A 27,052-nucleotide genomic window follows, 5' to 3' on the forward strand; every position below is an offset into this window, starting at 1 on the left:
AGTGGGAGAAGCAGAGGCAGGAAATCAACAAATGTGTTCAAAAGTTTAAATACTAATTTCTTTGCTTATGTTACCCGATCAACAATTACTCTTTCCGGAATTACCACAAAGCAATTGGCTTGTGATGCCTTCCCTGGATTTCAGGTTTAGCTAGCTGCCTTATTGGGAGGTGGGAGGTGGGAGGAAAACATTAATGTAACCTTCTACACCTCTGGCAATAAGAAATGAGATTTCCCGATACCAGCCGCTATTGTGCCCTGGCTATCAGAAGCATCCCAACACCAAACCTAGGAGCATCAGAGTGGCTAATCCGCAGATTACGTGGGCCAATTGACTAGTTTATTCTTAGCTTTGGACTGCCAAAGGGAGCTTATACTCTTAAGGACTCCAGCTATGGATCTGTACACTGCCTGTGTTTTTTCAACAACAATAAAAAGGCCTCCTCCCCACCCCCACCCAACAACAATGAGGACTAGAATCATTTTGTTTGTTAAAACAAATAATAAAAAATAGGGATTTTGATTTCACAGCCAGCCAGATTCTATACAGAATGGAAAACCTGTACTTAACTTAGGGCTCACAATGCACACCTGGCTTTTAAAATGTGGGGGGTTCCTCTCACAGCAACACCTGCCCCCCACCAAAGTAGGCTTTTAAAAAAAAATTCTGGGGGCGGGCTCCTGAGTGCCAGCCCAGAGCTTCTTTTTCAAGGTCTGGAACACAGCAGGGGAGAGAGTCTCCTGAACATGTGCAGAGTGTCCACCATCAACACTTAGTGAGCATTTTAGGGGGAGTAAAGTTACCAGGCCAAAGCGTACGGCTTTCAAAGGAAGGCTTAAGTTCCAGCACTCCTTTTTGCAGAAAATGTGCACTATTTGAAACCTCATTTGATATTTTGCATAAAAGCTACAAGCAGCAGCTATGTCGCCACCCCAGCAGAGTGGGATTTATTAGCTATGTCCAGACAAATACAGGGATTTCTGCCAATATTCTTCATTGCTGCCCCCCCAATCACCCTGAAAAACCCTTCTCCTTGCACTGCTAATACCATGAAGACTTAATCCAGACACTGATTGGATTGAGAGCCAAGAGCAGAAGGGGCCTAAACAGGCACATGAGCCAAGAAAGCAGGACATGTTCGCACCGCAAGTGTGAACTCTAAACTCTGCAATCATTTGCGCTCCCCACTCCAGCAACCTCCAAAAACAAACCCAATTTGAACGGTGCTGCTGGCATATATAAAATGAAATCCTTCCCCACAATGTCATATATACAACCTTTAATGCAAAGGAGAACACCAAATCAAAGTGTAAACCCTTGTCAGGAGTATCCAGCTCTCTATTGCCAAAAATTCCCTGAATATCACCCCCCCCCCAAAAGAGGGGAAATAGCACTCAGCCTCAGAACACCTGGAAAGGCGAAGATTCAAAACCTCACTTGAGGTAAGTGGAAATGGTTAACAGCCTATTTTGTGCCATAGGGACACAACACCACAAATCTAGGCCTGAAGGAATACTAAAATGGGCTCGTCGTGCCACGTGTCAGCCCATATTCCCAAAAAAGACATGGCGCAAATGTCTGAACGACTGTGGCAGTTCAAAAAAGCCTTTAGGGAAGAATGGCTGGCTATAGATATGAGGGGCATTGATTAAAGATTCCCCCTGACGTAATTCCCCGTGGACTGAGACAAACGAAACTGGGCACAGTTATTAGTCCATCTCTACATAGCTACCAGCAAGAGTCACACACTTCTCCCATCGCTTTATGCAGCTGTGGAGACCTCATCTGTAGAAGTCGGCAGGTTGCCTCAGAAGCCACAACTTGACATCAGAAATCAGCATTTCATTGTATGGAAAAAGCTTGCCCTTCAAAAATAACTTCATGGTTGGAAAGAGGTGGAATGATGTGAGGTCAGGAGAATAAGGAGGATGAGGAAGGATTTCATAGTCACAGGACCATGCTTCCATCGGTGCAACGTGCGAGTTGTGAATCAAGGCATTATCCTGCAGGAGGCAGACACCTTCGGCCAGCATACCACGCCTCTCGATTTTGATGGTCTTCTGCAATTTCAACAGCAGTGAAGCGTAGTATGGCCCAGTAATTGTGGTTCCCTTTGCCAGGAAATCCATCACCACTACTCCACGCTGGTCCCAAAAGACCGTGAGCATGACCTTGCCCACTGACGGTTGGACACATGCCTTCTTTGGAGGTGCTGAGGCAGAGTGCTTCCATTGTTTGGACTAGGATTTATAATGATGGACCCATGTTTCGTCCTGAGTAATTAGTCTGGCGAAGAAGTCATAATGGTTTTGTGACACATGGCCAAAAGAGCCTGTGAGCATGTGACTCGTTCCTGCTTCTGGAAAGGCATCAGCAGCCGGGGAACCCACCGTGCAGACACCTTTCCCATGTGCAAATGGTCATGGGTGATTTTTTCTACAGAGCCCACACTGATCTTGACATCTGCAGCTAGTTGGCGAATGGTTACATGGCGATCCTCCAAAATGGCGGCCTCCACTTGCCAGATGGTGTCATTCATCAATGACCAACTGTGGTTGCCCAGGAATGGGAGCCGTTCCATCGAAGTCTGACCACACTTGAACTGACGATGCTAGTGCTTGACTATGTCATACGATGGGGCATCTTCCCCATAAGTCTCTCTCATCTCACTGAACGTCTCCCGTGGTGTGTGCCCTTTCAAGTACAGGAACCTGATGACCGCTCTGCTTCAACTGGTTCCATTATCAGACATTACTCCACATTAGCACCAGTAACAGATAAACTGTTAGGAGTTCAGAGCTACAAATTACCACATTACCTATGGAGAGTTGTATCATTATACATATGCAATTTCATCCTCCTACAATAACCGGAAGTGGGTCAGGAGAAATCTTTAATGAGCAACCCTTGTAACTTCCTGAAGGTCAAGATTAAGGACCTTTCTTAAAAGATCAGTTGGGGGAGGTATTTAAACTGCAGAAGTGACCCTTAATCTTGGCCTAAAGCAAAAACTGCCATTGCAGGACTGGAAAAAGCAAACCCAGAAATCCAAAACCAGGCAATGGACAACTGGGAGAATTGTAGCTGGTAAAATAATCCGAGGGCGAGAGGGTTGCCCAAATCTGCAGGAAGCCAGCACCTCCTCCCCATTTTTATAACCTGGGCTAATGAGACTTTCACTGAGCTTCAGCTGGAAAGCAAGGATATTGATCGCATTCCTCAGGCAAAGGCCATTATAATTCCATTTCATTACTTCCAAGTAAAAGAAGATTTAACACAGTTCTTCACCTTACATGGGAAAACCAAATGAAAAATAAAAGTCTCTTTCAGGACTTGAGTAATGGATCCCTACAAAAAAGGCTCAAGTTCAAAAAATATATACTGTACTGAAAAACTATGAAACGTGGATATTCAATACTATTTGTTTTTCCTTTTTAAACAGGCAGTAATCAAAGAAGGAACCATGCCAACTGCTACTACTCATGATGAGGGAGCTAGGAAAACGCTTACAGCCCTGAATCTGGGCCAGGATGAAGAGGCAGAACTGGAAATAATGACCAGAATGATCCAGAGAAAGAACAGAACCATCTATACAGCTGGCAGAAGAAACCAAAGAAAAAACAAGAAAGAAAAACGGAGAAACGGCAAAAACAATGGCAACCTGAGGAAGCCATTCTGTCTAAAACCAAGCTGAAAGGAAGCATTTTATGTCTTCTTCTGAACTGGAGAGTTTAAGTACTTTCTCTTGGTCAGTAAGATGTAATGCAAAAACTATTAAATTCTGTTGAAACAATGGTAAAGCGTCCCTGTATGTTTACAAGGGACAGAGTAATTGTGGGTACTTCTGTTCTGTCGTTGCCTCTGCCACTGCCCTTATGTTCTTCATTGCACTAGCGTGCATGCAGCAGAACCTTGCTAAATTTTGGTTAAAAGTACATCTGTGTCATACTTGCTTTTCTGGGGTTCTCGTCAACCTAAGAAGGCAGCCCATCCAGGAGAAGGAAAACTCTGATCCAACCTCCACTGCCTTGTGAGAAAAGATTCGGGAGTAAACCCTGAGGAAAAATCCACACCCTCATCCAGCAACGGTGCATTGCAATTGCTACAAAAGGCAGGAAAAATTATTTAGGGGTGCCACAAGACTCTCAGTGATTTTGAAGCAGTCCATGGGGGGGAAACATTTGGGAACCACTAATCGAGATTACTCTCCGCCCCCCCCCCACCCACCACCACATTATAATAACATGCTACTCATACAGTTATAGTTTAAGCTCAAAAAGTCTAGCTGATCCAACTGTTATAAACTCTCCAGGTCCTTTGAACCATGCTTCTGTTTTCACTACTGTACATATAATGGACTCTCCTCTAAAAACCAGAACAGAAGCTAAACCTGAATCCACTACTTAACACATAGTCAATAAATTGAAGGAAGAACTTAAAGATTTTATTCTTTCTTAATCAATGAACTGGAGACCTTTCTGAATGAAGTCTTAGTGGAGGACTCAGTGAATGTAGTAAGAGAGGCCATATTATAATTTAATTTCTGAATGAAGTCTTAATGGAGGACTAAGTGAATGTGGTAAGAGAGGCCATATTAGAATTAAATATGCACATCTTAAAAGGTCAAGAGAGGCATCAAAATTTAGTCTCCAGACAGAAATAAAGAAACCTGAAGACACCCACAAACAATCAGGCAACGACAGTAAAAAATATGCAGGACGTTATTACAAAAGAACAGAATTGAGAGGTTTAGAAATTAGGAAGATAGCATATGCAAGGCAATATACTAACCAAAAATTCTATGAGCACACTGCTAAAAATTCTAGCTTTTCAACAAGTTCACAAGGACACGATGGAGAGCAACAATACTGAACAGAGACAGTGGGAGAAAATTTGCAAGCATTCCTTTCAGATTAGATGTTCAATCAGATATTCAGATCAGAACAGCAGATATTATGCAAACGAACAAGTATTTAAATGAAGCGAAACTAAATGCTCTAGAAAGGAATCAACGAAAGTATTTAACAGAACCAATATTGGATGGAGATACTACGAAAGCCTTAACAAAATTAAAGCTTTATAATCCAGTTCTATAAATCCAGGTTTTATAATCCAGTTCTATAAAACATTTAAAGAGCAACTGAGCCCTAAACTAAAATTATTCAGTTCTATACTGCAAGGAGACCCAATCCTTACTGAATGGAAGAAACCTGTGAAATTTCCTATCCAAGAAGACTAATGCAGGCTCATAGCTCTCATAAACCAAGATGCTAAAATCTTTAGCAATATTTTAGCACGTGGATTAGCATTATTAACAGCTTTGATAATAGATAAAGACCGAATATGCCTTATTAGACACAAATACATAGCTGACCCAATTATATGGCTAATATAGTTCATACTACCAAAAGAATGAAGAACTAATCTCTATTGCTTCATCGGATTCCACCAAGGTGTTTGACAAGTTGAGCTGGGATTTCTTGTATACCTTGCTGGGGAAAATGCATTAATGGTCTGAAAACACGTTTAGGCCAAGCTAAGGTTAGGTTAAATGGATGGGACACACCTTGGTTCCGGAGGGGGGCATGAAACAGGGCTGCCCCCTTTTCACCACTGCTTTTCTTTCTCGCCATGGTAAAAAGGTAAAGGTAAAGGTACAGAACCCCTGACAGTTAAGTCCAGTCGCAGACGACTCTGGGGTTGTGGCGCTCATCTCGTTTTACTGGCCGAGGGAGCCAGCATACAGCTTCCGGGTCATGTGGCCAGCATGACTAAGCCGCTTCTGGCGAACCAGAGCAGCCCATGGAAACACCGTTTACCTTCCCGCCGGAGCAGTACCTATTTTGGCGTGCTTTCGAACTGCTAGGTTGGCAGGAGCTGGGACCGAGCAACGGGAGCTCACCCCGTCGCGGGGATTCGAACCACCGACCTTCTGATCGGCAAGCCCTAGGCTCGGTGGTTTAGACCACAACGCCATGGTACCAATAGCTAATAAAAAAATGGTAAAATGGCTCAGTACAGGAAATAAAGTCTGCTGCACCGGCACATAAAACAAACCTCTTTGTGGACAATGTAGCCTTGCTGGTCAATCCCAGGACCTCCCTATTTTCCAGGGACAGTCCCAGATTTACAGAAGCCGTCCTGGTTTCTGATTTGATCCTGGAACGTCCCGCTTTTCCCTAGGACATCCCTATTTTCATCAGATAAACGTTGAAGAGTATGGAATTCTAAAACCTCTTTACCAACTGCTCTTGAGGAAATTACAGAGTGATGGGAATGGAAATCCATGATTATTTATCTAAACCAAAAATCTCGCACCAACCATTTCACCAATTCTTATTCCCTTTTGTCATTGTCCCATTTGTTTTAGAACAAAATATTTGTAACTTAAACTAGGGAACAGCCGTTTAAAGGCTAGAAACAAAAAGGACTAGGAACAGTCGGGAATTTATATAAAGATATGGCACCTCTCTCACAAGTATGCAACTAAAAGGAAAGTTGGGAAACGCAGACTGTACAATTTTATGCCCAATTCTACAATTTTATCTGAAGCCACCAGGGTGAACCAGAGCAAATCCTAAATACTCTTCTCAGGAACTGCTATCAAACATACATAAGCTCCTATGTGATTCAATGACAAGTGGCCTTAGCTCCTTAAAATCAATATGGCAAAGAGACCTGGATTGCAACACAGAAATGTAGGACTGGCAAAAAAAAAAACCAAAAAAAAACCATAGGAAATGGCTATTCAACTCAGTGTCAGCAAACACAGGAGAAAATAGTATTAATTTTTTAACACAAGATAGCCTTATGGGCTGTTTGAGAGGCTGCCTACAAATGGGGTCCTACAATCCTAGTTAATGGAGTCACAAGAAAGGTTCGTTTTTTTTAGGAAGCTAATTATGAGCAAGTCTCATTACAGGCCAGGAAGTATCTTATGACCCCAAAACTGCATTGTTAAACTTGTTTCTTGATTATTTAAAAGAACTAATATTTAAAGACTTATTACTCCTCTTTGTGACAGCTAGCCAGGCAAATTCTAGCTCAGCTTTAGGAAACAACAAATTTAACACTGGAGGCTTGGCTGGAAAAAGGTATGAACATTGCTCTCGTGGAAAAACTGTTAAAGCAGCTTAACGCTCTAAAAAAATATATGCAAATGTCAAAAGATTGTTTTGAGGAAACATGGTATATGTTTATTTCATACATTAGGAAAGTTGACACAACGACAAAACCACCAGCAACTCACGGTACTCTCTGGAGCAAGATGCTAAAATGAGAACAACACTATTCAACGATTACAACCGGTCACGATCCAATACACACTTATATGGATCTTGTATAACATGGAATCACTTGGAGGGAAAGGGGGAATTGGAGAAATGACCTTGTGTTCATTTGTAGTTTTGTAACTATTATGAAAATGGCAAAAATGAAGACTATGAAAAAGTGTTCCCATGCTTAAATACTGCTAGTGCAGTGTAGAGAGAGTGGTCGTGGATACAGACATGGTCTTGCTTATTCTCAAGCTCAACAGCTGTGCATCTCCCAACCATTTTCTTCCTTCAAAGATGATGCCAGGACCAACTCCAGGATTTTTTAGGAGCTGCCAGGTGGGGGGGAGGGAGACGGGACGCTTGTGTTAGACCCCCTGCCACAAAGGTGTCCCCCTGTTCCTGAGGTTTGTAGGGATTCTGGGACTTACTCTGTTTCCTTTTTTCGCTCTCTCTCTCTCTCTCTTTTTTACTTTTCCATGATTTATTATCCATGTTACTCTTTCTTTTTTATTCAAAATTATAACAAGACATATTATCCAAAAACATATCATCCTTGTTTTTCTCCCCATTTTTCCTCCCTCCCCCCTCCCACACAAAACCCACCCACCCCCACCCCACCTCCCGACTTCCCTCAGTTTCAGTCTTTCGTTTCTCTAAGAATGCTGTTTTCTGCATGTTACAAAGTTGTATAGATCCTCAAACTATTTAGCTGATTATTATCAATGAAAAGTTTGTTTATTCAAATCCTTTTTTCTCTCTACCCACAATGCCATGGAACACTTCAACTCTTGGTCATAAGAGGGTGAGGATGAAGATGGCTTTCTTCAGTGCCAGAGTGTTTTCTAGGCCCAGAACAGGCATCAGTGATGGGATGCCCCGGCGGGGGGGCTTTCTTCTGCTCAAAATGCTATATGGGCAGCCTTTGCCAACAGCTGTGCTGGCTGGGATTGATGGCAGCTGTAGTCGAAAACATCAGGAGGGTACCAGTAGCGAAGGCTGTTATATGGAGCTCCCCACAGACAGAGATACCCCCTAACCATGGGGCTAGCTGAGGTGGCCACCTCAGATGGTGTGCTTGAGGGTTGTGGCCGCAAAGAGTGTCACAATGGGAGACAAGCAGATCTGTTTTTTTTTAAAAAAATATTTTTTACTGAGATTCAGCACACGCACAGAATATATACAGAATAAAACCGTACCGTATTCAGGACTCAAAAACATCTGTCCCCCTTCCTTCCCAGCATCCTCTCTCTCTCCCTCCTCTCACTTCCCCAGAGAATTTAATGCCATCAGCACATTCTAAGCAGATTCACAATACTTGGCTGCAGCACAGACTCAGGAAAGAAATCTAATGCATATACAGTGGTACCTCGGGTTACATACGCTTCAGGTTACATACGCTTCAGGTGACAGACTCCGCTAACCCATAAATAGTACCTCCAGTTAAGAACTGTGCTTCAGGATGAGAACAGAAATTGTGCTCCGGCGGCGTGGCAGCAGCAGGAGGCCCCATTAGCTAAAGTGGTGCTTCAGGTTAAGAACAGTTTCAGGTTAAGAACGGACTTCCGGAACAAATTAAGTACTTAACCCGATGTACCACTGTACCTAAAAGAGCCAAGTAGATTTGTATTGGGTTGGAGGAATTGGTCTATTGCTGCCTTGAGTATTCACATATTAAATCAAGCAATGAAGTTCTGACGCTGGGTGCACTTTGTGGGGAAGAGGTTCTTTCAAGCAATTCTCATTCACATGACCCACAATGCACAGAGCAAGTCCATGCACTGAGGAAGGGTGACGCATGCAGCTGCACATACTAAGATCTGAATACACATAACAAGTGCTTCTTTCTCCATCACTCTGTCTGTCTGTCTGTCTGTCTGTCTGTCTGTCTGTCTCTCTCTCTCTCTCTCTCTCTCTCACACACACACACACACTTGAGATCCTGGAAATGCAAAGTCACCAAGAGATCAGTAGATTCACATTAGGGTCAGCAATCAGCTCAGCATCGCTGGGCATCTGCTGAGGTCCACAGCCCAGCAAGGGTCTCGCTGTTGACTTTTTGCTGCTGCTGCTCCTCCTCACAGCACGCTGGAGAACCACTGCCAATCAATGGGAACAATGCTGAACTAGAAGGATCAAGTTGTCTAACCTGGTAGAAGGCATCTTCTGATGTCCCAGTTTAAATCAGCCCTTTATTTAGAATCATGAGGACTGGAAACTTTCCTTTCGGCAGCTGAGCACTTGCTCTGCATACAAACTGTCCCAGACCCAATCCGTGGCATATCCTGCATGAAACCCTGCTGCCAGTGTTATAAGAAAACAGGAAGCTGCTTTATACCGATTCAGTCTGTTGACCCATCTATATTGTCTAAACGAGCTGGTTTCACTCTTCTTCAAGGTTTTAGGCAGGAAGGCTTTCCCTGTCCTCCTTGCAGATACCAAGGATAGAACCCGGGACCAGTGATTTATTTTTTTTCAGCCGGAGCGCACCGGAGCCCAGTTACAGCGCCTCTCAGGTGGGTGCCATTTCCAGCCAGCACTCCCTTTACACGCTTGCCTTTACCTACTTCTGAGAAGCCCAAAACAAACATTTCAAGCCAAAACAGAAGTTGGCCAGCATGTGCAAATCTATACTTTTATTAGATCTTCATTGGCCCCCAATGTTTCTGACCACAATTCAAAGTGTTGGTGCTGACTGTTAAAGCCCTAAACGGCCTCGGTCCTGTATACCTGAAGGAGCGTCTCCACCCCCATCGTTCTGCCCAGACACTGAGGTCCAGCTCTGAGGGCCTTCTGGCGGTTCCCTCACTGTGAGAAGTGAGGTTACAGGGAACCAGACAGAGGGCCTTCTCGGTAGTGGCGCCCGCCCTGTGGAACGCCCTCCCTTCAGATGTGAAGTAAATAAGCACCTATCTTCTCTTTAAAAGACACCTGAAGGCAGCCCTGTTTAGGGAAGTTTTTAATATTTAATGCTGTATTGTTTTTAACACTCGACTGGAAGCCGCCCAGAGTGGCCGGGAAAACTCAGCCAGATGGGCGGGGTATAAATAAATAAATTATTATTATTGTGATTATGATTATGATTATCATCATCATCATCATCATCATCATCATCATCATCTATGGCTCCACCCAGCTCCTAGCTGCTCCTAGGTACAACTGCTCAAGCTACAGGGCAGGGCCAATTTGTATTTCCTTTTCTTCAATCGGTCTCCCGTGTAGCAGTGGCCGGCTTCAAACTTTCCAGCCAGGCCTTTCCTGTTGCACGTGTGTGTGTGTTTGTGCGAGGGCCCTTCCGAGCTGCCGTAGCTGTCCGCCTGAATCTAAGAGAATGAGGGAGGCAGGGGCACATTTATTTTACCTGCACCAGAACCAGGGATGACCCCCCCCAACCAGCTAATGAGGCAGCTTGCTGTAGATTTTAGCACCTCTGTGGGCAGTGAATGCAGCTGTTGCCAAACTGGCATCTGTTTGGGGCTGCTCCGAATCGCCCAGTAAGAATTTAGTGGTGGATTGTGGCCTCTGTTTTTCTTGGGGAAAAGCACTGCCAGGGACCTTCTGCATTCAATGCATGTACTAAACCCCTGAGGAACGACTCTCCTAAGCTAAATGGACCAATGATCTGACTCAGGTAAGGCATCTTCCTGTTCCCCAAGAGACCCTAAGATCTAGAGCAGGCATGGATTTAAAAGGTAAAGGACCCCTGGACAGTTAAGTCCAGTCAAAGGCGAGTATGGGGTTGCGGCGCTCATCTTGCTTTCAGGCCAAGGGAGCCGGCGTTTGTCCACAGACAGCTTTCTGGGTCATGTGGCCAGCAGGACTAAACTGCTTCTGGCACAACGGAACACCGTGATGGAAACCAGAGTGCACAGAAACACAATTACCTTCCCACCACAGCGGTACCTATTTATGTACTTGCACTGATGTGCTTTTGAACTACAGGACAGAAAACAGAGGAAGATGGAAAGGAATTGCTGAAACAGTTAATTGAAGTGGAATACAAAAAGGGAGGCGTGAGGAAGTCAATGAAACAAGTGAATGAAAGCTAAGTTTGAAAATATTGGAAGTGTTTTTAATTGTTCTTGTTTTGTTTTGTTAATTCAATGTTCTATGTAGTGTTTCTGTTTTTGTTTTTGTATTGTATTATATTGATTTGTTTAATTCTTTTTTTTCTTTTTGTAATCTTTAAACTCTTAATAATTTTTTTTTTTTAAATGATGTGCTTTTGAACTGCTAGGTTGTCAGGAGCTGGGACCAGGTGCGGGATAGCCTCTCAGGTGCCCAGAGCAACGCGTGCGCCCTGCAGCTGGGGGCAGAGCGAGCCGCCCATGGCGGACATTCAATGTGCCGCCTGCCTGCGACTCCCAACCCTTCCCCAAGCTGTCAAAACGAAGGGGAGAAGGGGGAATGCTGCCAGCAAAGCAGTGCAGCTCCCCCCTATACCCCGACGACTCAGGGTAGGGGGTAGGCTTGGGAGTCACAGGCAGGCAGATTGCCAAATGTCAGCCCCCTCAGTGAGGGCACCCGGAGCGGTCTGGCCCCCCCCCCTTGCCCCTGGCTGGGACAGAGCAAAGGGGGCTTGCTCCGTCGTGGGGATTCGAACCACTGACCTTCCAATCGGCAAGCCCCAAAGGCTCAGTGGTTTCGACCACAGCGCCACCCGCATTTGTATACTCAAACACACAGAGGACGGCATTCCACGCCAGTCCTCCTCAGAGTAGACCCACTGAAGTTATTGGACACGACTCATTTCAATGGGCAGGGCTCTGCTGAACACAACCCGTAACATCCTGGAGGGAGGGTATATAAGAGTGCATGTCCTCAGACTTACATGTGTGGCACCAATCCACAACTACACACAGAGAGACCAGGAACTGTAGAGGCACAGATCTAAAGGAGCCACAGGTAAAAATCAAGACTCCCAAGAAGACACATAAACATCCTCACCCTCTCGGAGATGAGGAGAAAGAGTTAAAAGCCCTAGTCGCAGAAGCATCAGCTCCTACAGGTGGCTAAGTGGTTTTGCCACTGCAACCCTGATCCATTTGCCAATGGGAACGAATCCTTTCCCTTCCCCTACATTCAAGTGGGGTGGGGGTGGAGGGAGAGGAGAAAGCTTCCTTATGCCTATATTACAAGCCACCCTTTCTCCCCTCCCCCTGCCAGGCCAGCTGGCTACAAGCAGTGGGGAAGGGGAGCATGTGCCGAGTGGGTTGATTTAAACAGAGCAGGCAAGCAGAGAGTTGGGCGTTTTGCAAAGGGCAAGGGACTAAGACAATAGCAAGTATCCTAAGGTACCCCCAAGGGGTGTCCACCACAGAGAGCCAGCTGGAGCGAGACAAAGCTGGGATGGCAGAAAGCCCTCCGAAGACACACAAAGAGGAAAGGAGCCAGCAGGACAGGATTTCTCTCCTCTCAGCCCCCTCACCCCTATTTCATTGCTGGGGGGCATCCAGTCATGGATAGGGCTTTTGGAGATGCACTGTAATAACACAAGCCAAGCTGGTGGCGACTACCAAGATCCCTGCCAAAGCCACAATGGAAGGCTCAGGAAAAGGCATGTCTACATTAACAATCTGACTCAGTGACACATACACAAACCCTCCAATCTCCAAAGCTTCACCCAGCAAGCAGGATAGGTAAAGGTAAAGGGACCCCTGACCATTAGGTCCAGTCGCAGACCACAGACCATTCTGGGGTTGCGGCGCTCATCTCACTTTATTGGCCGAGGGAGCCGGCGTACAGCTTCCGGGTCATGTGGCCAGCATGACTAAGCCACTTCTGGCGAACCAGAGCAGCACACGGAAACACTGTTTACCTTCCCGCCGGAGCGGTACCTATTTATCTACTTGTACTTCATGCTTTTGAACTGCTAGGTGGGCAGGAGCAGGGACCGAGCAACAGGAGCTCACCCCGTCGAAGGATTCGAACCGCCGATCTTCTGATCGGCAAGCCCTAGGCTCTGTGGTTTAACACAAATAAATGTGAAGAAGCAACTTTGTAAACAGATGAGTTGGACCTCATAGTGGAACCCCAATGTCAGTGGCTGCCCCAATTTGTCTGTTTACTTAATGCAATGGATCTCCTAATCTGTGCTAGCATATGCCATGCAATTGGACCCATATGAAAGGTCACATTTATCAAACGGCTGCAAACTGTCACGGTGCTGGCTGGGGCTCATGGGAAGCTGTAAGCCAAAAGGAACTTGGTTGGCAAAGGCTGATCTATGGGCTGCTGATGTCACCGATACCGACTCATTCCTTTGGCTTGGCCGTGGGTTTAGTATTTTTAGCCAGGACGTACCAGAGCTGAGCTCCAAAGCATATGAGAAAGAAAAGTGCTTTGGAACATGTGCAAAATGCATTTTGTGGAGTCTTCTTGTTTTCTCAGTTATGTACATAAGACGAGCCCTGCTGAATCAGGCCACAGGGGGCCCACCTAGTCCAACATCCTGTTCTCACTGTGGCCAACCAGATGCTCCGATGAGAAGCCCCTGAGCAAGACCTGAAGAAAGCAGTAGCAGCTCTCCCTGGGATTCGCCCACCACTGTGGCATTAGCCCCTCCTCGCTTGTTTACGCACCCATTTCTCAAACAAATGTTGAAGAATTCGCATTTCGCAGTGGAATAGCCCAATCCTAGCATTTAGAGTCTGCCACCACCAGAATAAAAATGTTGAACCCCATCGTTTCTCTTGCTGCTTTTGCCACCCTTCAGCCTTTTACAAGATCCTGGAATGCCTTCCCCCTTCAGAGCAAGTTCACGCACAGCGATCGTAAAGCCAAGTGCCATCTGCATGTCTCAAAGAGCCACCGCAGGTCAAACACTGCAGAGTATGCTTCTATATCACCTCAACACACAAGGCTAGTTCTCAGCGGCCGGTCACCAAGGGAGGAGACACTCAACAGTCTATGCGCAACTGTGAATCAGCTTTAAAATCCACTGCAAGAATGCTGGGGCGAGGGGGGAGAAGAACATGTTCTAAAAAGGTTCCCAATCACTACTACTTTCAGAAGAAGAAAGCAAAAATGAGGAAATCATTTTATAAAAAATGAGAAACTTGTTCCGTGTTGGAGTCAATTCATTAGGGAGGGAAGAAAGCATCTATGTACCATGTATATGTTTACACGCCACAGAAGATTATGTATGAATGTGAATATATAATATACACACAGACTACCGTATATTTGTGCATCTCAGTAAGCCACGTTCCTGGCTTCTTGTGGTAAGCCATAAGTGAACAGCATTCTCTTGCTTGCTGCCCAATTGCTCCTTCCCCGGCGCAAGCAGGAGAACCAGCCAGGAAGGATTGGTTTCCTCTTACATTCAAACTGGGGGCCGTGGTTGGTTGCTCCCTAACAAGCCATGATCAGCAAGCCAACAAACCGTGTGAGTTCCGGTTGGGCAGCAACAACAAACCACGATCGTTGGATCAGGTGCAAGAGGAAATGGAGGCTGCCTGGTTTATTTACCATGTCTGAGCCAGCAAAGCAGCAGCAATCAGGTGGCATGCCTCACGAGCAAGTTACCATTCCATAGCAAACCAGAATAAGCTAGAAACTCATGGCTCATGGTGTGCTAAAACAGCCGTGCAGAGAGGGGAGGGGAGCAAACACACACAAGATCCTTTCTTCAGATTTTTACTAGTTTAACTGACACAGAGAATCCTGGAAATGAGAGTTTGGTGAGTGGGCCAACCAGGTGGAAAAGACCAAGTGGGTCCCAGTTTTAATAGCTGTGCTACACCCTACTGAAATGTCCTCTTCCACATTATTATTATTATTATTATTATTATTATTATTAACAGTCCTACACCCATAGATCTCAGGGTGGTTCACAAAATAAGATTACAATTTACTATTGTACTACTAACCTATTAAATATCCAGGAGCCCCATTCCCTTTTAATTTTATTTGTACAATATATAAATATATTTGTAGGCTGCTATATCATAAAAAAATTCAAAGCCATTTGCATCAATAAATGCATAAAACCACAATTCAAAATGCAGGCTCCATGACCCCAACACAAGGAGCACCCTCAATCTTGCTCCTCATTGACCCATGTGGTGGTGGTGGGGCCACAGACCCATCCTCAGCTGATACACCACAGGATATAAGAATAGCCCCTCTCTCAATTCCGACCCCCCACTTCTCTTGCAGTCAGCACTGCACATACACACCTGACACACTGCACCAGGGTGCTACTGTTTACACATGTTTCCATGCCTTCTCCTTTGCTTGCCAGGCCATAATTCAACAGATGCTGCACTCTGCACCCACCATGGAGGCCCCTCATGTGGAGCTGCAGCCTTGTGACCATCACCCACACCCCTTTAGTGGGAGAGGAGCCCCATTTCAAAGTGCTCTCAATCTCGGGTCTCATCTGTGCATGGGTTGTGACAGCAAGGGAGATCACATTGCAACCACTGGAACCTAATGTGAAGCATCTTTGGACTCTGCCTCCGGACCACAACTCCCAGAAATCAGTAGCAGCAGGGGCAAGGGAGCAGCCATCCAGGACATGTACGGTAGTTTTAGGGCTCTGTTTTCATTCTCTGGGCTGCTGCTTCTTGTTCCCCCAGGAACATGGGTGGTTGTTTGCCCTAGGAGTGGAAGCAAGAAGCACACAGCACACCCTGATGGAGCCCCAAGGCTATAATACGCCCAAGAGCAGGGGAAGGAGATGTAATTGACCCATAGGGACAGGGAGGCAAAGACCAGGCAAATGGCTGCATTGCAACTGGAGGCAACAAAGGGAAGTTCAGGGTTCAAATCCCCACTCGGCCATGAAGCTCACTGGGTGATCTTGGGCCATTCACAGCCTCTTAACCTATCTCACAGAGCTGTTGTAGGGATTAACTGAGGGCGGCAGCAGCAAAATGTGGAATATAAACACAATGCATAAGCTCTTCTGCTTACCTGCTTTAGAAAGCTAGAGGCGCCAGTCAGATGGAGATGTCAGTTGCCAGCCTCGCATCCAGAGATCTCCATATGGCTGCAACTGGCCCAAAACACACCTGGGGGATTTCTAGCACTGGCCGTCTGTGCGTTGCCAGGGACACTGTGTGCACTACGTCACCCATTGGCATTCTGGGCCTGGTGACTGCGAGGTCCATGTGGCATCGCGGTTTGTACACATCCGACTAGTCAGCTCAGGAACACTCCCCTGTGTGTCCACAGGTGGCCCCAGTCCCCATGGGGACACCAGCCAAGGTGGCTCTGTGTTTTGGTGCGATGTCTCCCCATTCTGCTGGGCTGTGGCCAGCACAGCCAGCATTTCCCTCCCCCCGGGCAGTTTCTCCATGTGCCATATTTATGCCAGCTTGATTTATGCCGGCATAACTTACACCAGGTACCTGTGCTCAGGATTGTTCCCTCAAGTGCTGGTGGCATTCTATGGGAAACGGGGGCTCTGCTAAGGCTATGCCAGCAGGCCTCAGGCAATCCAACTTGGTGGGACAGCAGCTACTCCTACAATTGGCTCAGGTCCCCATCCCTCCCTGACACTTTCTGGACGACTCTGAACAAGCTATCATATCTTACCCCAATCCATTTCCAGCTTAAACTTAAGCACCGACATCCCACTAAGGGGGCCATCTAAGCAGAGGCTAAATAATCGAGGGAACATGTACACAACAATCCTAATTGTGTTCCAAATAAAATGTTATTTACTAGCAATTTACTGTACTTTTCTGTGTATAAGACTATATTATTTTATTCAAAAATCATGCGAAAAATTGGGTCATCTTATACATTTCTACATGGGTAGTGAATAGGCTGGACGTTTGATTGGTTGCTGCAGCGGCTGTTTGTGGCTCTTGGGTGTGTTATTGGTTACTGCGTCAATGGGTGGTGTTGATTGGCTGACGCTGCGGCAATTGGGTGGGCGATCGGCAGCAACTGCAATTTTTTGCAATCCCCCCTAAAAAAAGCTCAGCAACCCTGGGTCACCCCCCCTAAAAAAGCTCAACAACTCTGTGCCATCTCCCCCCATTTTCTGAAATTTGAGTCCCCCAAAATAGGGGGTGTCTTATCCGTGGGGGCATCTTATAGACAGAAAAGTGCGGTAAGTGTGTTTAGCAGGGCAGCACTGGATTCCAGTGAATACACTATGAAAGTAAGGTCCAATGCAGCAGCTAAGCAGGTGGCAATCTAATCACCCCCCTTCAAAGAGTGAAAGCATAGTTGCCCCCCATTTCTGACGTTCCAAACGTTGCTGCTTACGCAACCAAGAGCAATGTTCACACACAAGAGGGGAATATGAAGAGGCCAGAGGAGGGGACTCCAAGGTTTGCATTAAGTACCAAAAGAAAACATTATAGACAAAGAATATTGATAGTTTTCGAAGGGGAATGGAATATCCTGGAAAGGGGCATGGGTGACTGGCACAGAACACTCAACACTGCAAGGTTTCGTTGCAGCCTGCATGCTAATAGCTTTTTAAAGGATTCCAGCCCGATCCTATTTAAGTTGACTAAAAGTAAGCCACGTGGTTCAATGGGATTTACTCTTAAGCACATATCCATAGGCATGCAAGCACCCTTTAAAATCTTTAACATTAGGGCCGGATCGTGCCCTAAATAAAAATTCTAAAGGGCTCAGTACCGAAAGGTTATACAGAGAATATGATTATTAATAGAAGACTGATGGAAGGAACTAATTATATGTTCATTCCCTCTAAGAGCAAAATCAAGTGGTAGAGGACCTCAGTATGGAAGTGAAATGGGACCACTCAAAAACAGGGCAGTGGTTTCTGCATACTTGGGGGGCCTTCCTAGTATTTCAAACTATTTACTGTACTGGCCTGAATATAAGCCGCACCCACAAATAAGCCACATCTTTAAAATTGATGGGGGGGAGTAAAGAAAAACAATACCCTGGCTGCTTCGGGGGGGGGGGGGAGCCACATTGCTTTGCCGGTGGCATAAGGTCACGAGTATAAGGCACACTTTAACATTTTGAGGTCGGAATTTGGGGGGGAAAGTGTGGCTTATATTCAGGCCAATATGGTAAGTGCAAAAATTGCAAGAATTTTTAAAAACTTCCAAATACCAGCCTGACAATGAACTTCCAGGCCAAAAAAGAAAGAACTAGTAGAAAGTTGATATTTATATTTATAAATAATAATGTAATGTGTTAGTTTCTAGGGCTATGGACTGCCACCTTGACCTGCCCCAGCAGACACCCAACCGGAATCCTGCCCCAAATCAATCTGGGAGCAAGGCTCATGTTTACTTGAAGAGTTTTTAAAACCATGTGGTCGGAAGGGGGAAGATGATGCTGTTTCTTCCTACCATCGCCTTGATGATGTTCCTGAGAGAGGGACAATTGTTCAATCCAGCTGGAAGCATGCAGGGGACCAGCAGGCCCGCATCCTTGCTGCTGGTTGCTGACGGCTGAGGCAAATAAAGTTTCATTCATTCATTCATTCCTTGCTGGGTACATGCTACAGCTCTGTGCCACTCATGCCCCAGCAGTCATTGCTGGCGCTGCCACCACCTCCCAGCTCATGGCTGCCACTTACGGAGCTGCCACAGCACTGTAGCCACCCACCTGTGCCAGACCCACCTCACTCATCATCGCCCCCTGCCCCCCCCCAAAATCATATTCTGCTCCAGCCATCACCACGGGGGCTATAACCAACAGACCCCAGGCACTGAGCCAACACAGGGGTGGTAGACGGTTCTCCTCTTCCCCCAGCCCCCTGGTCCTGGGGTTAGGTCTCCTCCGCCCACTGCTTGACCTCTGCGGTCTCAACCTTCCTTTTTTTCAGTTCCGATGGGATCTGCTTCGACGGCACATTCCCTGAGGCTAACGTACTAGCAAAGCTTAACCCTGCAACCAGAGGGATTGCACCCTCTAATCATCAGTGGCTGAGCAAAGAGCTCGGCCCTGCTCAGTTTGACAGCACGTGTGTGTTCCCCTGCTGGGGACAAGTATGTCCCATCCTGCTCTTTGCAGAAACTGCCTCCCCTTCTTCCCACCCAGTTCCCCACCTGCTGAGAGCCCTTGACTGCTCCCAACCTGGATCTGCTCAAATTGGCATGATCTGGTTCAACTTTGCCATACTAGCTTCCTGCCAAATTTGGTTAAAATCAGCTTGGAACGGTTAAGTCCGCCATCTTGATTCTAAATGGCATCCAACAGTATCCAAACATAAGAGATTATGCATCCTTAATCTCATAAACCATCACACCAAATTTGGTGATACCTTCCTAGGTGTCCAAAACAATGCAGTTTGGATCAGTTTGGCTGGCCTTCTGATTCAAAATGGCATCTAACAGTACCCAACTGGATGATGATATCTTCCTAGGTGTCCGAATCAGTGTAGTTTGGAAGGTTCTGGTGTGCCATCCTTGATTCAAAAAATGGTGTCTGGGGTTCTAAACATAGACCAAAGCCTGCTCCTCCATCTCAGGAACCTTCATGTCAAAGGGGAGAATGATGTATTCAGAGGTTTCCAAATTGGCACAGTTTGGAACATTTCAATTCAAAATGGCGTACCATGGTATCCAAACATAAGACCAAAAAATGGCTGCTCCACCTCAGGAAACATCATGCTAAGTTTGGCAACAATATCTCAAGAGGCATCCAAATGCATAGAGAGCAGGCAGACAGGCAACTCAAAACGTATTTCAAAATATATAGTAGAAGAAGATGCTGAGATAGCACTTAAGGGAGGGAGGGAATAATCACCACCACTGACTGGTCTGCAAGGCCAGAAAAGGCCTACAAGGCTCATGTTTCTGGCTGGTTGAAGCTCTCAACATGAACTAGATTCTTAGGGACTGTTAAATTTTGCTGAAAGTCCCACTTGTTATCTAATAGTGCTAAATAAACAGCTGATTCTTTCTTATATGCAACAACATAGTCCAAAATCCTCATCCTTTAAAAAAAAAAAAGCCAAGAAGGACTATGAAACATTGCCATGAAGGGATAAACACGAAAGCCCCAGGTTTAAAATTCTGGTTCAGGTATATTAAGCCCCCACACACACACACATATTTGGCATTCCCCCATCTCTCAATGAATTTTCACTGATTTTTCCATGTTTCCAGGTGTAATCCTAAACATATTTACCAAGACATAAACCTCAATGAACACAATTAGCCTTACTTCCAAGTAAACATACATAAAGATTGGTTTTGTAAGAAGCAAGAGAAAGGGGTTTTTTGAGGGGGGAGAAGGGGGAATTACATAAATTGCAGCATCAAATTTTGAATAGTGATTGCATTTTAAGTTATATCACCCAAAAGCTGACTTCTTGTTATTGCTGGCATCAGTCTGTTTGGTACTAGGGGAAAACCCACCCTCCCTTCCAATAATGTTTTTATTTTTTGCAGTGGCATGAATTTATCCTTCCAAAGAATGTAAGGCATCTTGGGGGAGGGGGTGGAACTTCAAAGAGAAGGAAATAAGCCTTACAGTAAGAACACTGTTGATATCATTGCAGTGTAGCCTTCTTATGAGTTGGGGCTACATCAGATCACCTTAAAAAGCAAATTTGGGGTACCAGCAAATGGCATCATAACAGGAAGGCATCAAACCTGAACCATGGCAAGGGTGGTGGAGATAATTTGGATTTTCTGCCTCAGGCACCAAACCCAAATTCTGTATTTCCACAGCCTCTCCCTACTGTAACTGACAGAACAATTGCCTCCGTTCTAAAACAAACACCTACCTGGCCTCTAAGGTCAAAGCTTTGCCTTATATCTAACCCCACAATAATCCCCTGCCCACGTGGCCCTGGGGTGGGGTGAGGGAAAGAGGTTTTTTTAAACACCTTTGTAGGCCAAAGTGGCTTCTTCTCTTTGATCCTCCTGAAAACGCAGCAGCAGCAGCTTGGAGCAGCCCCAGCCCGTTGTGAAGAGGGCATTTCTTGGCAAAACAAAAACCAACAAATTACTACATAGGAGGAACACACAGGTAGGATCAGGAATCAGCCCAGAGGTTGGAATCGAGAAATGGCAGGCACAGGCCGAGCAAAAGGATGAAGAGATCCCCCGCAACTCCTGCCAATAGGAGCATGGAGCCACTAAGCGGTCGCCTACCAAGCCTCGACGTCAGCCAGGCCTCCGCGCCCTCCATACACACACAAAACCACTCTTTCGAGCGCCATGCCTTGGGGTGGTTTAACCTGCCACGCGATAGAAGCAGCTAGTTCTCTGAGCAAGTGCAGAGTGCCCCCACCACGGACTTTCAACTGCAGCGCATTTGATGGTGCGGTTATACGCCAGGGATGGGAGGCTTCCAGCAGCAGAAGCCTCCATTCCCAGGGAGATCCCTTTTTTCGTTTGAAACGGCGAATCACAGCCCAGGATCTGCTCCATGCTGCTGCTGCTGCTGCTGCGGGGCGCGGGAGAGACCACGTTAGGAGAGGAGCGGTCTCGCTGCCGCCCGCTTCCCTTTCTCTGTCTAAAACAAGGGCCATCTGGCCAGGCGAGCGGGGGATGGGGCTGAGCCAGGCCGGCTGTCCGTCCATCCCGGAGCGCGCACGCCCTCCGCCCCAGGGCTTGGACGGCGGCGCCCGCACGCTGCGCTATCTCCAGCATCGCCTTCCCTCCCCGGGCTCAGCGGCCCCAAAGCGGCCGCCGGCCTCGCCACAGGTCTCCGAGGAGAGCGGTCGCACACCCCGGGCGGGCCTTGGGCTCGCCAAGCGCGGCGCTTCTCGCCAGCCAGGTGCCGCACCGGAGAGCTGCGCCCCCGGATCGCGCCTCCTTTGCCGCCAGGGCCCCGCTTGGTTGCCCGGCAGGATCCCACTGCCCTCGATGCGGAGACAATAAACAGCCCCTCCTCCTCCTCCTCCTCCTCCTCGCGATTGCGGCTCACCGACCTCCTCCACCTCCTCCGGCAGGCGCCCGGCGTCTCCGTCGGCTCAAGGCGCGCCCGGTGCGCGCATCGCCGTCTCCCGTCCGCTTCTCCAGCGTCAGCATCACAGGTGGCGCCGGGGCGAACCCAGGCGGGCGAGCAGTGGGCAGCCTCTTCCTCCTCGCCGCCACCACCGCCGCCTCCACCCGTCGATGGAGGAGCAGCAGCACCAGCGGCCCCGGCTGCGGAATCGGCTGCCCAGCCCCGGCTTGGCTTGCCGAAAAGCCCCCGCCTTCAGCCCCGATGCTGGATCAGTCATTGGGCGCCTTCCCCGCCATTCACGCGCAGCCGCTGGGGGAGCCCGATGCGCACGAGGTCCCTGCTGTCGGGGGTGGGTGGCGAGGAAGGGGACGCGACGCTTCCAGGGAGCGGGGCCGGCTCTGAGCTCAGCCAGGGAAGGGGTGGGTCTTGTTCCCAAAGGAAGACGCATTTTCCTCCTCGGGGGCAGCCCTGAAGTCGCGCAAGACCGACCAGGGCCTTCTCAAGGCGCGCGCTTTGCGCCTAACTGTGAGGGTCGTCTAGTAGTGGATGAAGATGTGAAAGATTCTGCGCATGTGACATCGGAGATGCTAAAGTATGATCAAAAGAGAGGTCTCCCCACCCTTGGGTAGGGGGCTGCAATGCGAATTCTGCTTTGCTTCCAGTGTTGGAGGCAGGAATGCTTCATAGACTCATAGAACTGTAGAGTTGGAAGGGACCCCAAGGTTCATCTAGTCCAATGCAGGAATCTCAGCTAAAGCATCCATGACAGGTGACCATCCAGCCTCTGCTTAAAAACCTCCCAAAGAGAGTCCACCACCTTCTGCTGAAGACTGTTCCACTGTCAAACAGCTCTTACTGTAAGAAGGTTCTTCCTGATGTTTAGTTGGAATCTCCAACTAAACCTCCAGAAAAAAAGAAAAAGAAGAGTTTGGACTTGATATCCCGCCTTTCACTCCCCTTAAGGAGTCTCAAAGCGGCTAACAATCTCATTTCCCTTCCTCCCCCACAAAAAACACTCTTGTGAGGTGAGTGAGGCTGAGAGACTTCAGAGAAGTGTGCCTAGCCCAAAATCACCCAGCAGCTGCAAGTGGAGGAGCAGGGAATCGAACCCAGTTCCCCAGATTACAAGTCCACTGCTCTTAACCACTACACCACACTGGCAAGCTTGCTCCATCTTACATGTTACAGCCCTTTAGATACTTCAAGTTGGGTATCATATCTCCTTTCACTCTCTTTTCCAGGCTAAACGTACCCACTTCCTTCAACCGTTCCTCATAAGGCTTGGCTTCTGAAGACTAATTGCTGGAAACCACATTCCTGTTTATAGGACAACATCTGGAAAGCGGCAGGTTCCCCATTCCTGCTGTGGAGCCACTGCCAATCACCCCCAGAGTAGGCAGTACTGAGCTAGATTTGCCAGTGACCTGACTCTATAAGACATTGGTAGTAGTGGACCTTGCGGTCTGATATTTCAGCAGTGCCCTGTGAAGCATTAACCCCCCCCCCCAAGTGCCTCTTGTGCTCTATTCCACAAAATAGTTGCAGCGTCTATGGTGGCTCCCAAGGTTCCGTGTACGATCAAACCAGTCTTGCTCCCGTAAATCTCCTTCTGACATTGACCAGCTTTTTTTATGCTCTTATGAAGGGAAACCAAAGTGGATTAAGACCCAAAGGAAATAGTCTTTCTATTTCAGCCCCTAACTGTTCTGCAGAACATCACATGTGACTCTTGTTTCTGCAAATATGTCAGACATTTAAAGCATGTAGCTTCCCCACCCCCCAAATAATCATGGGAATTGTAGTTTACCCACAGGGCTACAATTCCCATACCCTGAACAGACTACAGTTCCCAGGATTCTTTGGGGGGGAAGTCATGTGCTTTAAATGGATTGTATGTACACAGCCGCATGTGCACATTTATGTTATCAATGCTTGTAAGTTAAATATTGATCCTTCAACCCACCACCTCTCTTTGCCTGTACCCCACAACATCCAAAGTGCCAGGGCAGCATCCTGTCCTTGCTCTAGATAGCTGGCTCCACATCAAACCCTACATCAAATCATGATGGATGTGGAAGTATGGAAGGTTTTACTTCCTCACCAGCAGCAAAAGAAATATTTTAAAAGAAGGCACTTTTCATATTGTAAAAACTCGGGACACATCCACACTTCCATTTGCCCTGCCACTTTGCCTGTGAAAACCTGCAGTTTAGTGCTGAATAAGAACAAACAGCAACTGGGTTTTCCGTGAAATGACGTTTCTGCCAATTTAGCACTAAAGAGCAGTTTTTCCAAGGGAAAGCAGTGGAGCAAAAGCATGGGACAAGTGGAAGTGTTGACAAGCTCTCTGTGTAATTCCCTGGAATAAATAGAAAGGCAGAAAGCAGAAAGCAACACATAATGGATCTTTGGAACTCCTGTCCAGTGATGCTGAGAAGGCAGCTAGCAGAAATAACTTTACAAAGAATTAAAGTGGAATTTACGTTTCTGTACATTTCAGTCACCCTCTGCTGCCAGAATGCTCTCCACTGCTTCAAATGTGATAAAATCCACAGAAGCTTGTGCCATTATAAATGGTTCTTAAGGTGCTGCAGGACTCTGTTGGTTTTGGCTTTAATCTTTCTCTTCTTCATCTGCAACATTCACACTCGGGACAAAAGGAGGAGAAAAGCACAAGCCTGCTTTTTAGTGTGAGGTGTGAAAAACCTATCTTTGCTGAATTGATAGATGAGTACTAGCCACAATAGTGCAATATCCATGTTCCTAGACACAGGATTACTGATTTCTAGACACTGGGGACTAACAGGAAGGGATGTCTATTGCCTTAAGTTGGTGTCTTGTTAATGAGCATCCCTGGAGCTAGCTGCTCGGGAAGACAAGACGCTGAGCCGGATGGGGGGTGGGGCTGACCCATTCATTTTACCCAGCGGGAGGATTAAACTTCCTTTCTTGGTTTTGTTGGAAATCTATCTTTCAAGGTTTCATGATATGTTAAGCTTCTATCTTAACATGTTACTTTAAATGCATGTCTTAATCCCATGCTAGTTTGTTGTTACCCATCCATACTGGGACGAGTTTAACCCTCCCTCCCCTTTAAAGCTTCAGAAAGGGACTAGATTATCAGTTTTTGTCCCTTTCCTATACAGTATTGCAATTTTGTACCATGTCTTTGTTTTATTTATGGCTGGGCAAATTTACTACTTCAAAAAGCCAAAAGCAAACCCTGACTAATAAAATGAAGTGCTCAAAGTATATACAAAATCAGGCTTTTTCCCCGTTCTAGAACTATCTATTCCACAAAGCAGCAATTTCAGCAAAAATCTGATGAAGACATAGTTCAACATAAACAATCCTATAGAGCAAGTAACGTCCTACTCCCCATTGGACATCTTTGCTAAGCTGTCACCCTGTGACAAAAGTGTGGATCTTTACTGAAACATATTATGCCAATTAAAAAACCCCCATACCCATATATGTAATTGAGAGTTACCGTATTTTTTGCCCTATAGGGCGCACCGGTCCATAGGGCGCACCTAGTTTTTTTTTGGGGGGGGGAATAAAGAAAAAAAAAATTCCTCCCCAGGCACGGGGCTGGGGCGGGGGAAGCCCAAGTTTCCCCCGACCCCAGCCCCCAGAACAGGCTGCTATCCGCAAGCCTTGCGGATATCTGCCCGAAGCCCGGGGAGCGCTCCGCTGTGCTCCACGAGTTTCGGACTGCAGGCTGCTGTCCACAAGCCTTGGGAGCCCGGCGGGAACTCCCGCGGGCTCCCAAGGCTTGCAAATAGTTCCTGAAGCCTGGAGAGTGAGAGGGGTTGGTGTGCACTATACCCACAGCCCATGTCAAGAGATTCCAAATAATGTTTGGCATTCATGTTACCTTTACCACCTTGGCAACTTCCCAAGAAGCAAGTCTAATATACTCAATTTGTTATTTCAGGCTTAATGAAGAAAGACCCTAAAAGTACAATACTTTTTTAAAAAAAGCATCTGCAATCATTGCTGCAAAAATTGTCCTGTTGTTGCAGGGAGTTCATATATAACTTCTGTGATGGGTGTATCCATTTTGCAGATCTTCATAATGCTATGTCTAGTATAAGAGAAAACAGAATATAAGCAGCTGTCAGGAATGGGAAACAGTTTGCTAGTTGGGCTTTTCTGTTACTACATCCACTTGTTGTGAGCAGAATTTCTTGCCCTAAGCTCATCACCAGGGACAACCCACCAAGGAGACAAAGTGAGGCGATCACCTCAAGCAGCAGGATTCACAGGGGCAGCAGATCCCAATGTAGATCTTTATTGTTCCCTTGTTTCTTCTTCTTCCCAGCAGGGAGGGGCACCTTTTGGTGGCATGCTTGGGCCAACACTGCTCACCACCATCAGTTACCAGTTTGCACAGGTACACTGCGGCATTTTGATATTTCTTTCCTTTTCACATTGTAGTGAATAGTTTTAAGTTCTCCATAATTCAAAAGCACCAGCAAACCAGTAGTTGCAGGAAACTATGCACAATTGCCAAAGTATGTTTTACTGGCGCAAGCAGGGATGCACAAAGACACTTGTGTCCTAGCATACAGATATTCCAAGGCGTGGATAGGATTATCAGAATGGGGATAACTCTTTCACAAAAGCATGCAAGTTCTGCATTTTAGTTGCAGCACAGAAGAAAGGGGAAAGTACATTACTTATTCAGAAAAATATATAACACAGCTGAGCTTTAATGTGTCGAAAAGCAGGCCACGCCTTGATGGGGGAAGGCCTGCATGTTGCCAACACTAGACCATTGCATTCCCCCACTCACCTTCTGCTTCCTAACTCTTATCTTCAGGTTTTTCAATAAGATTTTCCGGAAACATAAATTATCTTCCTTATCCAAGAATGTCCTGCCCACACCTGACCTTACCCAACTCCCAAAAAGAAGAGGCCATTCG

At 46.6% G+C, this 27,052-nt stretch overlaps 1 protein-coding gene across 1 annotated transcript in view; it reads right to left on the reverse strand.

Moving 5' to 3' along the window:
• SPTBN2 (spectrin beta, non-erythrocytic 2) overlaps positions 1–22,378 on the reverse strand; it is a 93,616-nt gene extending 71,238 nt beyond the window's left edge. Inside the window, exon 1 of the mRNA XM_079956271.1 lies at positions 22,108–22,378. The gene's annotated coding sequence lies outside the window, so the exon portion shown is untranslated. The remainder of the gene's footprint in view (positions 1–22,107) is intronic.
• Between the last annotated feature and the right edge of the window lie 4,674 nt (positions 22,379–27,052).

Source organism: Podarcis cretensis, assembly GCF_951804945.1.
Source record: "Podarcis cretensis genome assembly, chromosome: 16".
Classification (NCBI taxonomy): domain Eukaryota; kingdom Metazoa; phylum Chordata; class Lepidosauria; order Squamata; family Lacertidae; genus Podarcis; species Podarcis cretensis.